Genomic DNA, 17,680 nt, shown 5'->3' with positions numbered 1-17,680 from the left:
ATGTGTATGTGTGCGCTCGGTGTGCCGCCGCCGTCCCGGGCTGATGGGCAGCAGGAGCCGCCCCGCACCTCTCCAAACTGCCCCTGTTCCTCCCTCCTTCTCTCCATCTCTCTCTCCCTCCCGCCCTCTCTCTCTCCCTCCCTCCCTCCCCGCCCGCCTCCGCGGAGCAGCTCCGCGGCAGCAGCCGGGAGGACACGGAGCCACCGCCGGGATTCGCGGCAGCTTTTGGCGAGGAGCGGAGCGGAGAGGGGGGCAGAGGCACAAAAGGGAAGGACGGAGGGAAAGTCCCTCCCACGCCCCCCTCCCCCAAGTTTATGATGGGGGTCCGGAGGAGCAGCTCTGCTCCGCAGCAACCGCTCGCCTGCTGAAAACTTGCTGCTCCGCTTTTTGGGTAAAGTTGATGCTTATTGTTTATTTTCATTGTGCTTTCTTCTCTTTTTTTCTCTTCTCCTCTCTTCTCCTGCTTTCGCCGGAGCTGCTCTGCGCCAGGGAGGGCTGAGGGAGGGTAGAAATTTTGTGAGGGGCTCCTCGCAGCCCTGGGGGAGGAGGGGGTCCTGTCCCGCGCCCGCCCTCCCCCCCACCTTCCCTCCCCCCGCAGGTGAGAAGAGTGGATGCGGTCTCTTGTGTGTATGTGGTGTGTGCCCTCCCACCCGGAGCAGATCCCGCCGGGACTGGGCTTTGGGCCGTGCTTCCAGAGCTATTGTTTTTCGCGGGGGCTGAGGTGACAGTCCCAGCCGCGGGCCGCTGCCCGGACCGCCTTGCCCCGGGTCCCGGAGGACAACCGGGCTCCATAAAGCCAGCAGAGAGTTTACTATTTTTTCTTTTTTAAAGGAAAAAAAAAACCCACCCAAAAATGAAGCTGTCCCCCCACTCCCTATCACTCCCCGGGAGGGGCAATCTTTCGACAAGTATATTTGCTGAGGAATTTAAAAAATTCCCTGCTGCAACTTGATCCCTCTGTGATGAGGAGCGGCTTGCAGAGACCCGGACTCCAATCCTATTAAGGACTTAAGAGAGTTGAGAGTTTTTCCCCCGGACTCGGTGGCTTTAAAACAATCAAGGAGGAGGGGAGGGAGACGGGCTCATCTAGATGCCTTCTCTGCCTCGACTGATTGCCATCATTTCCTGGGAAACATGACTTTTCCACTGCAGGGGCTTTAGGATGGTTTATCAGTGGTCCCGCCGCTGGCCTTGCCGACGGTTAGGGGATTTTATACAGAAATATGTCTTTTGCTAATCTACAGCCTGGGCTTCAAAACTTCCCGGTCCGGGGCTGCCGCGGGCGCGGTGCCGGTGCGCGGGGGGTGAGCAGCGGGACCCTGCGGCGGGGCCTGGGAGGTGCTCCCCTCAGGGGACCCAGCTTGGCCTCCAGCTACAGGCAATGGGCGAGAGAAGGTCCAGGCGTGGGGACACTGCGGGCTGAGCCAGCGGAGCTTGTGCCTTCCTAGGGATGCTCTGCTATTTGTTTCATCCAGTACCAGGTGCCGGGAACCTGTATGCCCACCTTTGGGGGTATAGAAATTAGGATTTTGTTGGTGTGTTGTGTTTATATTTTCATAGGCAGAGATAAAGGGACTAGTTTTAAAACTTTGTCCACCCCCTGCCAATCCCCTTCACTTTTCAAGTTTTCTATTTTTTTCCCCTTAACTGAGGCTCTTGGGATGTACAAGAATTTGAAAGTAAACTTTTTGACTAGCATGCTGCATAAAACAGCATTTAAATAAATATTGTATTGGCATGCACTGTGGGGTTGGTGCCAAAAAAGTAAAGTAAATAAGCCATGAAATTCAAAATATACAGAAGTGGAATAGGCTGATTTGTTATAAGACTTGCTGATTGGATCTGTTTGTCCAAGCTACCTTGCTTTTTATGAAGAACAAAAAATAAAGGTTTGAGTTTTTATAGTTCTAAACCTAACTCAATTAACTAGAAAAGAAACTACATTCACCTGGAAAAGAGAATCCAGCTAAATAATTGTTTATGCTTCTGGGATGTTTGAAATGCGGGGTAATTGCTGCACACATCTAGTACAGTTGGTGGATTGGTTTGGTTCAACTTTTCTGATGGGCGGATATGGTAATTTGTATTTTGGCTGGAACTTCAGGAAATGTTGACACCTGTCAAACTTTGAATTGCAATAAAAATGCCATATTGAATGTTATTGCAAAGCTGACAACTTTTAAGAAGTGAATGAAATTCATTATGGCTTTTCCACTGTAAACAACTCTTGGAAATTTGTCATTTGATTGAAAACATGACCTATCTGTAGCACTGAAAAGTGCCTGATCCACTAAAGATGAACCGTTAATCTATGAGTATGTGTACATCCAAGCCTCTGGTGTGTGTTTGTGAAAGAGCTAATGTTTAGAGCAAGGTGAGGTAAGATACACTTGATCTTGAATGTTGTTATTGCTTAAAGCATGTGACTTTGAAGTGCCCAGAAATGCAACTGCTGTTCTTCAAAGAAAAACAGATCTCGAGGACTGTTTCCAACTTCCTTTCAATGTCTTTTTTTCAGTATGTCAAAGGGGATGTATACAGATGGACAAATGCTGTTTGTGTTAGGTCACCCATTTAGAGAAAAATTAGAGCCGTGGAAGAATTTGAACGAGATGCATATGCCAGTATAAATCTAGCGTGATTTCACTGAAACTACTCCAGTTTATACTTGTATAAAAGAAAACAGAACTTGACCTCAGTTATCTAATACACAGCAGCCTTCATTCCCTAACGTCACACTGAATACTGAAGTCACTTTTAGCAAAGACAGCCTTTTTGCAGTAGATATGTAATAACCAGGACTTTGGGTATTGTTTAAATGTTCAAAGTTCTGTGGCAAAGAACCATTTTTGACTTTGGTTTCTGTGATTGTGATGATCTTAAAGGCTTATACCACAACTTTGCTTTCAGTGGCACATTTGTAAAGAGGCTGTACAGGCTCTGAGGCTGTAAAGGGGAAGGGTTATGGGATCACTAGTGTTGCATAACTTGAAAATATGTTTTTAATGATCTTGACAATTTACTTAGAGAGTTTGTCTTTTTCTAAAGAGTTTTCTAGTCCTCTGGCCCCATGTTTTGTTTTTTAATTTTATTTAAAGATATGGTGGAGCATCTGACCTAGCACCAACATTATCCCCATTCTCTGTTTGTAAGTACGCAGGACACTTGGTTGACAGCCTCCCCCCGTTTTTCGTGGCCTACTGTAAGCCAGTTGTTTGCCCTGTAGTCTGAAAGGTACACAGATACTTCATGCTTTTGTACTCTGAGAAGTGCTCTGTTCATAGTGAAGTTTCCAGTGCAGATTAGTGAAGGCAGTGGATTCAGTAAGCGGTCACCAAAATCTGTATGTATTTGTGCAGCAAACACCTATCTATTGCTCTGCCACAAAGCCTCCACTTAATAATCTGGCCAAGGATTTCGAGGCAGGGAGTTTTTTCAAAGAAGCTACTTAGGAACATTAGATGTGACTATAGCATCAAACTAATTAGTTGCCACTCCATTTCTATGAAGCTTCCAGGGCTTTATAGAAATGCGATATTTGCACTTCTCACTTGCTGCTGAGGCACTGAGGTTAAGCAGTCTCTGCTTTTTGTCTGCTTTTTTACTGATGGGAAAGATTCCAGGGCATTGTTCGAGAGCTGCACAACCCTCTTATATACCTGGGTAAATATTTTAAACAGTTGCGCATTTGGACAACTTTCCACAAAGCACTAAGTGGTATTTAGGGTTTGCTTCAGCTCTGTTCCCAGGGCCCTTTTAAAGAAAACCAAAACAACAGAAGGTATTTGGGAATTAATTAAAGCAACACTAAATAACATAATAGCAAAGAGCGAATCCTGTGAGTGAATAACTGCAAGAAGGCGTTGTGTTTGAAGGTAAATAACACATGTGTGCCTGTGCATCTCTACATGTATGGATGTGCACGTGTGTATGTATGTAATATGTACAATTCTTGACCCATCTATACAACAGATCCCATTTATGTGCATCTTCTACAAATTAACTGGTATTTGGTGTACATGTAAAGCAAAGTGGATCTTGTATGTTAATCTTGACAGTTGAAGAGGCAAAATTGCAGGTTTCCTTTGTGAAGGAGTGACTGGAATGGCAATACTGGGTAACCATGTCTAATTTTCTGCAGGTCAGTTCCAGTGGGGAGTAAATACATATTTGATGTGTGTAGTCCAGGAGAGGCCACAGAACTTCATTCACGCTCATCTACTGTAAAACCACACCCCATACCCTTTAACTTCTTGTAAACAAACTAAAACCAGATACACAAAAGCTGAAATGCGCACCATGAAGGGAATAGGAAAGTTGTTGTCCTGTAATTCAAAAGTTCAGGACCGTAAAAATTGTTTGGGATTTGTGAATATTCAGTACCATTGAAGAAGAGGCCTCGGTGCCTGGAAGTGGACACCCAAATTAGAAAACATTTGAAAACAGCCTCCTTTGGGCCTCCATGGTAATGAGTGGCAGCATTTCTGGTACTGTCATGAGCATGGCTGCCCAAACACATTAGTCACTGGTGAATCTTTTCTCATGTTGCACAATTATTTTCGACTGGTTGTCACCTTTCTGCAATTATAAATATTCCAAGAGGAAACAATACAAATTAGAACTGTAGATACCAGGATCTTTGTACTAGATGTATTTCTTTTTACTTTCTAAGTGTTCTTTTTCATGTGAAAAGAGTTTAGCAGCTTTATCCTTATTCAACTCTTTTCTTTTTGTATCTGCTGGGGAGAAAACCATTAATTTTGAGGAATGGTGAGAGCAAGCCTTAAGCTGTCTTTGACATTTTAGTTTAACTTGAATAGGTTAATTTTTTTTCTTTTTTTAAAAGAAAACAAGTTGGTGGGAAGTGTGTTTTAACTGTGAGCCCCCGATTTCAACCATTAGCATAAGAAAAAAAGTTTTAGTGCATTTACTATTGTATTGAATGAAGAGTTCCAACAGTCAGGGAAAAGAAAGTAAAAGGCTGTAAAGAAATGATGGTCTATTCAGATTATTCAGCAGCCCAAAGCTCTGGTCATCTGCCTCTGAAATCTGTGATCGGGATATCACTTTTATCTTCCTGTGCCTTTCTCTCGCCTTTTTCACATGTTCACTTTTGTCGAGGTTTATTGATCACGTTTTCTTCTCTGCAAATCTGTGGAAAATTTAATGAACCAAAAACAACAGAGAAATAAAGGGAACTTTTTATTCATTAGCACTAGATTGAATTTTGTTCCATAGTCACTACCCTCTTGCCTCCCATGTGTGTCATTGTGTCACTCTTGCAGCACTTACAGTACATACAGTGGGGATGGCTGTATTATTAATTCTCTGCCAGGGAAAAGTTTGTTTAATGTTGTGATCTCATGGCAGATCAATCCCCGATGCTCCCCTCTTCTCTGCTCTCCTCACATTCAGGCTCTCCACTTGGGTGCTTCTGCCACTAAACACCTTAAAGTGTGTATTCCGCAGAGCATTCACCTCTTCAAGAATGAAATGTATTTGCTGCCTAGCAATTAAACCCAAATTTAAATGATTGCAGATTAGTAGTAGTTATTTACAAGCCTGATTGTTTAGGTGCTATGATCCTTGTTCATTACACATCTGCTTTGCCTTGGTGCTGCCCCAGAGTGCTTTGTGATGCAAATGCTTTTGTTAACTTACAAATAGTTTCAGTATCTAGATCATCTCAGGTGACATATTTAAGTCTCTTCTTTCTTCCCAGATGGACTTAAAAAGCTGTAATTAAATGTGGCTTCCAGTATGATTAAGCTTTGCTAACATTTTCCATGGAATGATTTACTTGAACTCTGGCACTTTCTGATCCTGTCACTGGAAGATTTTTCAATAAAGGCCCTTTTTAACATTAATTTCATTTCATTTAGTGCAGCTTGTAAGTGTAGGGAAATGAGTTAAAATGGAGCATAGATCTGCCTGAGAGATATCTAGGGTGTTGCTTGATTCCAAAGAACTTAACTGTTAGTAGTTGTAAATCCCAGGGGAAAGAAAATCACAGAGTTCTGTGGAATAGTCCCCCATACTCGTAGTGAGTAGTAGCATCACTGCTGATACTTTTAAGGGATGAGCTAAAAGCCACAAAAAGGCACCTGTACTCGAGTTTGTAATCTTAGCTACAGTGATGGCACATCTGTGTTTGCATCTGTTTTTCTGTGTAGTAAGTGACTCTGCTCTGTAGGAATACACATCTGCAATCTTAAGCTGCCTCTAAAGCTAGGGAAAGGACTTTGTGCCCACTGGGAAAATCTGGGCTCCTGTTTTGTTTTGTTTTTAAAATAATTTTTAAAGTCTCCTATCCCCTGTGAAATGTGTGATTTTAGCACAGATAATTAATTCAAATAAATCTAATGCAATCTCTCCAGAGGAAGATGCCTTCTCTGGGATGCTCTGCTGCCCCTCAGTGAGGAGCACCCTGTGGTTACAGTCCTTCACCCCTGCCAGGAGGTGCCAAGTACTCCCAGCGAGGGACCAGCTGGTTCTCCCCAGGATCTGCAAAGGATGGTCATCTGCACAGCTTAAGTCTCTCAGTAGAAGTGGAAAACTTCCAGTGGTACAAATGCAATTCAGATGAGTAGGGGTTGCTGTAATATCACACTACTGTGTCTTGTATTCATCACTGGGAGCTTTAAATATCCAGTCCCTGGAAGTTAAGTCCTTTTTTTTTCTTTGCACATCCCTTATATTTAGTGATTATTATTATCTTTGAGCAAGGGGATCACCTGGAAGTTATCTAGTGCTGTGTTAAGCAGTTTGATTTTGTTGCTAAAATTCATTGAAAATCACTTGAAAACATCCCACCGTTGTTTTTTTCCCAGCTTAGAAGGCAGCATCCCTAGCTGAAATTAGTATCCTGCTCCCCTCCCTACCGACGTGTGAAGTCCTATTAGAGCCTCTGTTATCATACCTTTAAAAGCAGGGGTCTGTTGATTGCCACAGTGTTAAAAGAGCATCAGTTCCCAGCACCAAGATAGCTCCTTTTCAGAGCAATCCTCAGCAATGCCTCTTTGTGCAGTGGACAATGCAATAAGTCAGACAGGACTTTCTGAGCCACCTCTATAAGAAACTGTAAGGGCTGCTGAAGTACACTTGTGTTAAGTTGAATTGATTGAAATTTAATGGCTGTTAGTAGCTATGAATGGTAATGATTTTCTGGAGTATCTTCACCATGCTTGACATTAATAACTGGAGAGCGTGTATGTGTGACGCTAGCGCACTATTCATTTTTAAAGATGCTTTCTCCCAGCCCCCTTTCCCATAATTTAGTTGTTTTGATGTTTCAGGGAAAAAAAAAAAATCTTGGTCTTGGAGGAGCATGTACATCTTGTCAACATAATTTTGTGCTCATGATTTTTATTTTTTCCAATTCCAACATAAATCAGACCACAATATAGTGAGAATGATGAATTTGTTTTACATGCCATCATGAATTAATGTTATGCAAATAGAAGCTTTACAGGTGCCATGATTTACTTAATAATTTCAAGTTCTAATATTTAAGCTCATTCATTATGTTTGAGTGGAAAAAAAACCCAAACCCTCGGCATGTTCATATTTCTTAAACGTGAAATGTGAGATTTGTGTGCGTTTGCTGTGTGTAGTTGCTGTGTAAGCACATTTGATGGCTAAGAAAGAATCAATCAGTGTTTGCATTCAACATCTTATTCCTGTAGATGTTACAGAGACATTTCAAAGAGAATAATCAAATATTTGCGTGAAAGGAGAAGAAGAGGCTGGTAAAACACCTTTCAAGGATATAAAGAAGCAGAAAACGGCTAAAGGAAAGTTTTTTGGCCTTTAAAATTTGAGCAGAGTGCTGTAGTTTTGCTATGCAAAGTGGCCTTTATCCTGAAGAGTCTGCTGAGAGCTGCTCCCATAAGTACCATCTTCACTATAGGGTGAGGAGGAGCCAAGATGCTGGTGAGAGCTATAAGCATCCAGGGTCAAAGGTGAATGCGAATGGGAGCGCAGGGTTTTTAGGCTCTGATATCATTTTTAGTGAGCTTCCCAAAGGCTAAGGACAACGGGGAGAAAGTCTGACACGTAAATACATCTTGGATCTCTGAAGATAAGAACAGGTTTTGACTTTATTTCTCAAAAAATTGAGGTCACTGTGGTCTGATGACAGGCTGAAAGCCCATCACTCAATTTTTTTCCTTTTCTTACTTTTTTTTTGCTTTCCTTTTTTATTTCCAAATGAGCAGACAGAAGCTTATTTTTGATACATTGTACACATTGAGTTAGTGACAGCATATTCGAGTTTGGAAGTTTGTAGCCTCAAGGTCAAGGTTTAGCATCAACATGCGGGCCTCTGCCCAAGCAGTAAGAATTTTACTGGTTAATTCGCAAAAGAACTAAACCTCCTACATATGGCAGCATGGGTGAATTAAAAGTGAAGCTTTACAAAATGTGTTCACTCCATGTAATGGGACCATGTGTTTCTGTGATTGCTGCAGCCATTAGTCATGGGAGTAGGCTCAAGAATTGGTCCTTGACCTCTCCAAGCCCAGGGGATCATTGGCCAGGGAGCAGAGTGCTATTTGGCTTTTAGTAATTTTGACAACTTCTTCTTTTGCTGTGTGTGTTCTTGAACTCAGAGAAGAAATTCACCCCGATGCGCCATTCAAGCCAAAGATTTAGCTGGGTGTTAAAGGGCCATTTGGGAAGTGGTGCACAGTGTATGTACCGTGATCAAGTTAATTATGTTGCTTTGGCAACCACAGCTTTGGCATTTCCTGACTAGGGCTCGTTGATGGAGTCATATTCCAATATCTGGTGTCATCGACACTAAAAACTCTTTCAAAATCAGGTCAGCATTGTCAAAAAGTGGGAGGAAAAAAAAGAGGTGAGGGATTTTTCTGGCAATGTTAATAATTCAGTTTTTTGAAATAAGTTTCTATTCTACAATTTCTATTTTACAATTCCATTGTAGGAAATACAGTAGCAATATAATTGATTTTCCAGTAGGCTCCAAGTGGTTGTTTTAAAATAGCTTTTGTGGAGAATTTCAGCATTTTGTGGGTTTTGTTGCAATTCACCATGTCAGATTTGGAAATCTTAAATTCTTTTGTAAACTACATTAACTATATCCCTAACTTTACTCTTCCCTTCTCAGAACCGGTAGGGAATATAGAGCTGAGCTTAGTATATATGTTCCCAAACCATATCCATGGCTAATTATTTTTTGCCTTGGTTTACTGTTGATGCTGTGGGGTCTTTCCCCCAGTTTCTTTTTTAATGAGCATTATGCATATTGGGGCTGCATTGTCTCAGCAAAGCCTGCACCTAACGACTGTTCCTGCTGCAGCGCCTTTAATCTCTATCTCCTATTTGAGAAAACCTTCCTACTTCTGCATTTTACTCCAAGGCCTCTGGCAGGTCTTGCTAAAATTTAAACTATGTGTTAGTCTTATTCTGAGAAATTCAGTGGTGCTGGAGGTGAGTTCATCCCTCTGGGACAAAGCACATAGTGGGGAGTGGGTGGTGAAAGGCAGGTCTGGATCTGTGTCGAGGGGACGGGGATGAAACAGGGCAGTGCCAACAGCCTCTGGAGGATGCACTATTCTCCCAGGAGCATGCAAGGTGAGGGATCCTCCTCCTTTCCCTTCCAGAGGGCATTTCCAACGGTGCAGATGGCAGGGAGATCTTTGCCAAGGCATTTGTATCCTTTAATCTCTTCTCACAGGGTAGAGATACCCAAGAGCCAAACACCATCCAAGCTGTCAAAGGTCCATACTACCTGACGGTTTGCCAGGGAGGGACTGCCTCAGATTAGACTGGAAAACTCCAGTGCATTGGATGCAGTCAGATGATCCAGTCAGCTCCAGCTGTTAGGCTAAAGGAAGGAGGCACAAAATAACTTGAGACTCTTAGCCCTGGTCGTTTTGGTGTCTTCCCTTTTTGCTGTTGAAGATACATCTTTGGAGCCTAAGGAGACCTCCTGGCTTCATTCCTCTTCCTGTTGCTGTGTGTGGAATAACAAGCACCTTTATGAAGTATACCAGGAGCAGTGTAGGACTGACTGATGGAGATGAAGAAGGCAGCCACTCAGGATGTCCTCTTCAAAGTGGCTTTTTCCTCTTTTCCAAGAGAGTGGTTGAACTATATTCTCCTGGCATGGCATGGTTGAGAAGTTGCCTCATGGGGTTGGCTGGATGTTAGCCATCCTGTAAGGAAGAAGGAGCAGTTGTTTTTTTATTGTTTTTTTCCCCTTTTGCTGAGTGTTGTAGTTGCTAGGATGAGGTCAGTGCTTCTCTCACAGCAAACAGTGTGCCTTCTGGGTATACTAAATCACATGTCCCCACAAACCTCCCGTGTAGGCTGGACTGGAAGCTGTTGGTGCAGTAGTTCAAACAAAGTGCAGTGCTGCAGGTGCTCTTTTGCTGGCTGATTGCTTCAAATGTCACACCTCTCTTCCCCTTAACATCTATGCTATTACAACATCTCATGTGAGCTAATGGAGTTTAGACATCACCTGTTTCTCCCTCTCTTTCCCTGGAGGTTACACACTTCTGGGCACCCTTGAGTTGAAGTTTTAAGGTCATTGTTGGCATTCTTAGGTCGTAGAACTGCAGTACCCTATCTTCTTCAGCTAATCAAATAACTAATTAGTTCTTCTGTTGCTGCCCATTATCTTTCTCTCTAGCTTTAGTCCAGCTCTGCAGGATGAAGCCTACTAGGAGACAAGATCAGAGAATTATTTGATTGGAAGCTTAGAGGTAGATATGGTCAAGAGACTCCCTATGAGCAACAACTGATGCCTGTGTTCATCCCTGCATCTCAATTCATTCATGTCTATTAAGGCATCTGTTAAAGCACGATGTTTACAAACTTCTTTCCTATGATTATGGCAGTGAAGATACCAAATACACCTTTCATTCCACTGCAGTTTGAGTCACTTCCACAAGAACTTTACATAATATTTTTTCAACAAAGGCAGCTGTGTACATACATTTTAGTTTGGTTTTGCATCAAGGCACTTTACCATGCACCCTCTAAAATGCTCCTAAGTCTGGACTTGGGCAGTGCAAGCCTTGGTGTGTATCACAGTCGCATTAACCCACTTTATTTCCCGCTTTCCTCAGGTGTTGATGGCATCTGGTTGCGACAGATGCTTTCTGATAAAGCCTTCAGATCAACATGCCTTTGGAGACATCAGTGCTCTGTGTTGGTACTTGCAGACTGCTGTATCCAAATACTCTTCTTTAATTGTCTTATTAAGTAGAGAATTAAGCTCTGTGCTTTGACTGTTTTGGTGCCAGTGATTCTTATTGCAGGCTTTGGCACGGCACCGCGTTGCGTTTTAAAGAGGCAGCATCACTTTAATGATGTGGGAATTGAGTTGGAGGATAAAAATCCACTGAGAAAATGGCTGACTGAGAGTATGGTACGTAAAATCTGATTTTATGTTCTTCCTTTCCAGCTGTGAGGTGGGGGGTTTAGTTCAAATGCCTGCGATGATTTAAGAAATAAAACCCAGAAATTCTCACTGCTGCCAGACCACAGGCTCCTCAGCGCCAGACTTGCAGACGAGTGTCACATGTTACTGTATGTTTTGAAAGCATACCATGTGTTATTCTTTAGCTGTCTCAGTCCTCCCCCAAGCTATATCATCTTCTCCCTAGCCGATCTCACAGAAAAACTTTTAATGAAATAAACGTTCCTCTTCCTCCCCTCCCAGCAGACGGGGGGGATGTGTTCCCCTGTACCTGGCGGCTCCACGCAAAGAACTCTTGTCTGTGAACTTGCAGAAGTGATTTTAACTTGACTTCATGTAACTCTGCCTCTCATACTTTAAATCAGGCACTTCTGACACTGATATTGCAGCTTATGTTGTGTGTTAGGATCAAGAGCTCACAAATGACTAAACATATGGCTAAAACTTCTTTTTTTTTTTCCATGGAATAGAATATGTTTCAGTTTAACTCAGCTGTGGGTCTAGATAACGAATGTTTGCCATTAGAATCATTGCATTTCCAGAAACAATTTTTTACTCCTTCTTTTCTACTGTCTTGGATTAATGTTTCCTCCAGCTAATGACAGGACCGGACATGCAAACTAGATTAGAGCGTAGTGTGAATAGCATGAGCTGAAAATGCTGGCATCTCGCTTTATTGCCTACAAGGTTAAGCGGTTTACTGCGAGGTCGCCAGAAGTAAACTGAAAGCAAACAGGCAAATTAATCCAGATCTTGTGGGTCCCTCCCATGGGGTGAAAGCAGCTCCCAGGGGATTTATCTCTCAAATATTCTTTGAATGCCCCCTCCTCCTCACCCCCTCCCCTGCCCCCCCCCCCCCCCCCCCCAGACAGCAGTGATGCAGAGCTTTCCCACTGATGGCCAAATTGCATACAGTTGGGAGGTCAGAGTCTGGCCACACATCAGATACCTGTCTGTGATTCCAGCAGCTGGCCCATGAGATGCCGCTTCTCCTCCTGCTATGCGGTGCCAGGATGAATGTGGCAGAAGAAGAGGTGGGAACTGCAGCTGGACACTGCGGCTGCCATGGATGGCACAGGCTGCTTCATATTACAGCCATTCCCTGGGGCTGCCTTCCACAGGAGGTCTGCTCCTCATTTCAGCAGGATTTTGCTCGACATCTCTATTAAGTTTGCTCCATGGAAAACCCCATGGCTTGGGGATAGCCTTTTTTCTTTTTTTTTCCCCAGATAATAACATTTAAGTTGGTCCAGTGGTAGGACTTCAGATCGCATCTCTGACTAACATAACTCCCCGACAGTTTCTTGCTTAAATAAAGGATAGGTGGTGAGGACTGGGAAGACCAGAGCAGCTGGTCTGAGAGATGCTACGTGCATACTTCCATGTGCCAGCTGTAGGCAGACATCTGCTGAAAAGTCATCATATTTCGTTTGTATTCCGTCTGTTTTTCCTTTATGTTTCTTTTTCTTTCTTAAACACTGACCTGGTGGGATGTATGCAAGCACCTGCATCCAGCTGTACCTTGTAATTGTATGTAGTGCTCCTGCCAGCCTGGGGCTGAGTGTGCCAAGTGATATCCCAGTTTGCAACCATACTGGCCATATCGGAGACTGGATGGGTCTGCATACATATTCTACTCAAAAGCTTAGATTTGAATCCATGTTGAATCATAGAATGGTAGGGGTTGGAAGGGATCTTTAAAGATCATCTAGTCCAACCACCCTGCAGAAGCAGGGTCACCTAGATCAGGTCACATAGGAACATGTCCAGACGGGTCTTGAAGACCTGCAAGGAAGGAGACTCCACACCCTCCCTGGGCAGCCTGTGCCACTGCTCTGTCACCCTCACAGTGAAATAGTTTTTTCTTATATTTAAATGGAACTTTCTGTGTTCCAGCTTCATCCCATTACCCTGTGTTCTGTTGCTAGATACCATAGGCTGGATCCCAGCCTGTGTCTTGGGTGTCAGTCTTGGAGTTCTATCTCCAGCAGAAATGAACGATTTATTTGCTTTCTATGAAAACCAGACAATAATAGGAAGTTTGTGTTTCACATTTAGGTGTAATTATGAGTAGGTACTTGAATGATGAGGTGTACAGCATTCAGAAAAAAAGCTGGCACCATCTCCCACGAGTGTAGGGTTTCCACCAAGCCGTGTCTCTAGCAGGTCTGTTCAACCGTCCTGCTATGACTGGGACTTCTTTCCTCACCAATCCCTTGTATTTCCAGGAGAGATGCAGTGCTCAAAGTGGGTTCAGCAACCAGTTAGTTGTGTTATAGTGGCAGAAATACTGCTGGGACACAGCAAATGCCTGTACTGGGTCCCCAACCTAAGGAAGAGCAAGTGTGTGTCCTGCCCAGATAAAATATATGGCTTGTATCTACAGGGAGAAAGAGGAATTGTGTCATCTTCCACCTGGGACATCACAGAGGAGAACAGGAGGCAGATTGACCTCCAGAAAGGTAGAGGAGACCATATGGTATCAAGATAAAAATGAGACAGAAAACCACTAGAAAGCCAGAGGAGTGATTCCTGTACTCAGTAAAACCAACTTGTTACTTTTTAAGTAATCTTTGTATTTTTTTCAGGACTGAGTTGTGTTGATTGTAGCAAGGCTCCAATACTGCTTGAACTTACACAGCTCTGCTCACTGAGACAAGGTAGTGAGGAACACAGACCATATTTTGAGCTAGGCTATTGTTTTGTCCTCATGAATAAAACGGGTATCCAAGGAAGCGTTTTAGCCATGGTCAGGGTACAGTTTTCCAAATGGGCAGTCAGGTGGCACTGGTTGACTTTATCAGTAATTTGAAGGTATCTTAAGAAAAGAGTCTTGTCTGCTGCTATCCAAATGCAACCTTCTTCCCTCTGGAGAGGTTGTGGAGGAAGGTGAGGGTACCACTGCAAGGCACCCAGAGTCCTCAGAGATACAGTTTCGAGATGAGCAGAAAACTCTGCTGCTCATATGGACTGGTCATCTGTATCTGGCAGCAGAACTGGATAATGAGTCAGTGCAGCTGCTGTTTAACACTAGCCTACCTTTAGCATCTCACAGGATGGTTTTGAGATCTCTTGTCTAATTTAACAGCACTGGATCTGTTTCATCTTCTGCAGAAATCCCAGAGGGGTAGTTTCACAGGCATTTTTTCTTCCTGAAGAGACTCTAAGTTGCAGTGCTGCAGGTTGCACTTTCTGCTGCACTGGGCTGCCCGTGGGTAAAGGTCTAGGGTCGTTTGGAATATATTTGCAACACTAAAGATATGAAGCCCTGAATCATTACCCAATGTATCTTTCTAGAGGCAAGAGAATGGGTTACCAAGTGTTTCCACAATAGCCGTGCACAAAAGGGTAGCTTGATTTAATCCCTTGGGAATACAAGTAAATGTTGCAGCTCTATCACCCTCATCAAGGGAGCATGGCTGCTCTTTACAACACAGGTCCATGCCATTGAGCTGGAGAGTGATGATTGCTGTGTGAGATCAAGCACGACCAAGAAAGCTTTCTTCCAGCCTTATGTGTCTTATTGTTTCCCTCTCATGTGGACCCCTGTGACCTGCTCGTACTAATGTGTTAGACATGGAGGTGGCCTTGAAACCATCCAGAGCTTGTGTTAGAGCAGAATGGTCACTTATTCTGCAGCCCACCAAGGACAACAAGTGATACACATGTTCTGCAGCATGCCTTGTCTCCATATAAGTATACAGGGGATGTTAAAGCTATAAATTAGAAACATCCGCCAGGTACTTGCGTTGCTGTGACAAGACCTTTCCTTTGTAATGTCGTCATGGTGGCACATGAGAAGCTACCTGAACTCGATCTCCTTGGTTTATGGAAGAGTTGGTTGAAAGCTGGGTTATTTCCAATGGGGCTTCTCAGAAAGCAGTATTTGCCCTGCACTTTCCTTATTAGGCAGAGCTTCTCTGGAATATCACCTTATGTTTCAGGGCATTTGTGGGACACATATATGTTATGGCTCAGGTTGTTGTATGGATTATTTTAGACAGAACTACTGCATTATTATGTGAGAAGTTCTTAGAACTTTCATAGTCTATTTTTTTTAAGGGAAATTTTTGCCTCCAAAATCGTTGATCTTCAGTGGAAGAGCCAATGCCTTATAGAAAGGAAGGATGGAATGTGAAATTATCAGCTCCCTGCTCTGCTAGACCTGTGGGCTAGTGCAAAACCACATTTATCTCACAGCCAGCCACAAGATGAGCTGCCTCTTGGCTCACATGTAGTTAAGGGACATCAAGGAGTCCTAGAGAGACAGGCTCCCAGACAACTTAATGGCATATGGGGTAAATACCAGTGGGGGAAGAAGGGGCATAAGACAACCAAGTCTGTAGAAAATCACCCTTCATTATTTCTGCAACCCGTCAGACAACTCACATTCTTTTATTAACTTTTTATTACGGCAAAAGTGACTAGAATAAAAATAGTCTAGGTGCCAAGGGGATAAACAGTGAATTAAAAGGATTAAGGTCTGAACATTTTATTGCTTTTAGTAAGACGTTATTAGATTTACTAGGCTAAGTTAAATTTACATGACTGAATTACTTCTTAACTTAGTGATGAGTTTTGTGGGGAAAAAGCCATCTGTTAAGGTGTTTTAGAAGGACTTAATCCAGAATACATTATAACTCTTTAGGCCATTATGGAAGAGTAGAGCAGCTATCCTTTCTGCCACAAGCTAAACAGACACTGACTGGGCATTTCAGCCACCTTCTGGAAGTCAGCGTGACCTGAACATTGTGTAGGAATTGATAGCAACTCCAGTGGGAAAGATAGCAGGAGAACTATTCCAAATGTTGTGTTAGTTATACTGCCAAGTGAGATATGTTAGATTATTTCAGTTTTCATAAACTCTTGAGGCACTTCAAAATAACTTGCTATTTTTTTAACTTATAAAAGCCATTGTTTTCTGAAGATTGCTCACGGTAAACTGATGACTAACAATGGCAATTCTGTTTGAAGTCATCTGCAATAAACTTCTCTTCTGACACCCATTGACATAGTCAAGTCCAGCCAAGCTCCAAACTGCTGCCCTTTGTAAGGGTTCAGGATTGCAGGACGTGTGTGTGTGTCAGCTTCCTCTGAATCCACAGTGCTTGTGTGTGGCTTTTTTTCCGCCCCTCAGCTCCTCACACAGCACACTTGCATGTTGGACAGAGTCCAACTTTCCTCCCTCCTGGGGATTCCTTTGCTGTTAATTTAAGTGATGGCAAATGCAAACTTCTTGCCAGAGCTTGCTGTGTGTTTTTGGATGCTTTTTTTAGCTGTTCCCTGAGGGGTCTGCTTTTGTCCATCCCCACCATACTTTGAGCTCTAGGGAGAGAGGCCTCAAGCTGGAGCTGATTGGTCCCACCTGGCTTTGAATGTGTCTCTGATATGGCTTCAGTACCTGAGTCTCTGCCACAGTTTTCAGAGGCTTTTGCTTTGTTGATGTCTGTACAAAGCTGGGCTTATAATAACATATATGTAATCTTTATCTTAATAGCAGAATGAATCGTTCATGCCTATAATAGAGTGTGACTAAGTTCCTATTAGAGGGTTGTCTGCAGCACTGTGACTTGATGATTTTAGATGCTGAATGGGAGTTAAAATTAGGGGGAAAAATGAGTATTTTTAATAGGTATGCAAAATAGCTTTTCTCTTCAAAAGTCATGTGGTGAAGACATGGTGTTAATATGAGACGGAGTGAATGTGTTGAAGAGAAATGAATGCCCATCTGCTGTAAGTCCAAACCAAAGATTTACAGAAGCTCTTCCCAAACTGGAGATAGGCAGATAGATCGGACCATGGTCTGGAAAAGCGCTCAGTGGCCACAGCCTCCTTCCAGGCAGACCTTCAGCAGCCAGGAGCGCTGGAGGACGGCTCTTCTGTTTGAAGTCATCTGTGACTTTGCTCCCCTCCCTCTGAGGGGTCTGCCTTTGTCACTGGAGGGGTCTTTGCTGCCTGCCCTGGTGCCGAGCTCTGCTGCCCAGGATTATTCTGCAGAGCCTCTGGCCTGCTACAAGGCTTGTGCTTGCACAGACAAGAGTCAGTTCAGTTGTGGTTTTATCCCGTGAGCTATTTTCAGCAGTTTTCCTCTTTTTTCTCCAGACAATTTTGTTGGAGGAACTGTGCAGCAGGAGGTGTTCACAGGATGGGAAAGAACAGTGCTGGCTTTATGAAGACACAGGTGTTGGAGGAATGTCATCTGTTTATGCTTCATTTAGCACTGGGCTTCTG

The 17,680-nt window shown here is 43.3% G+C and overlaps 1 protein-coding gene across 1 annotated transcript in view; it reads left to right on the top strand.

Moving 5' to 3' along the window:
* Positions 1 to 290: 290 nt before the first annotated feature.
* Positions 291 to 17,680, top strand: part of GLI2 (GLI family zinc finger 2) — a 193,620-nt gene continuing 176,230 nt past the window's right edge. The window contains exon 1 of the mRNA XM_062004617.1: positions 291 to 391. The gene's annotated coding sequence lies outside the window, so the exon portion shown is untranslated. The remainder of the gene's footprint in view (positions 392 to 17,680) is intronic.

Source organism: Colius striatus, chromosome 11 (genome assembly GCF_028858725.1).
Source record: "Colius striatus isolate bColStr4 chromosome 11, bColStr4.1.hap1, whole genome shotgun sequence".
NCBI classification, from domain to species: Eukaryota; Metazoa; Chordata; class Aves; order Coliiformes; family Coliidae; genus Colius; species Colius striatus.
The sequence above is the reverse complement of the archived record's forward strand: the minus strand, read 5'-3'. Positions and strand labels throughout refer to the sequence as shown.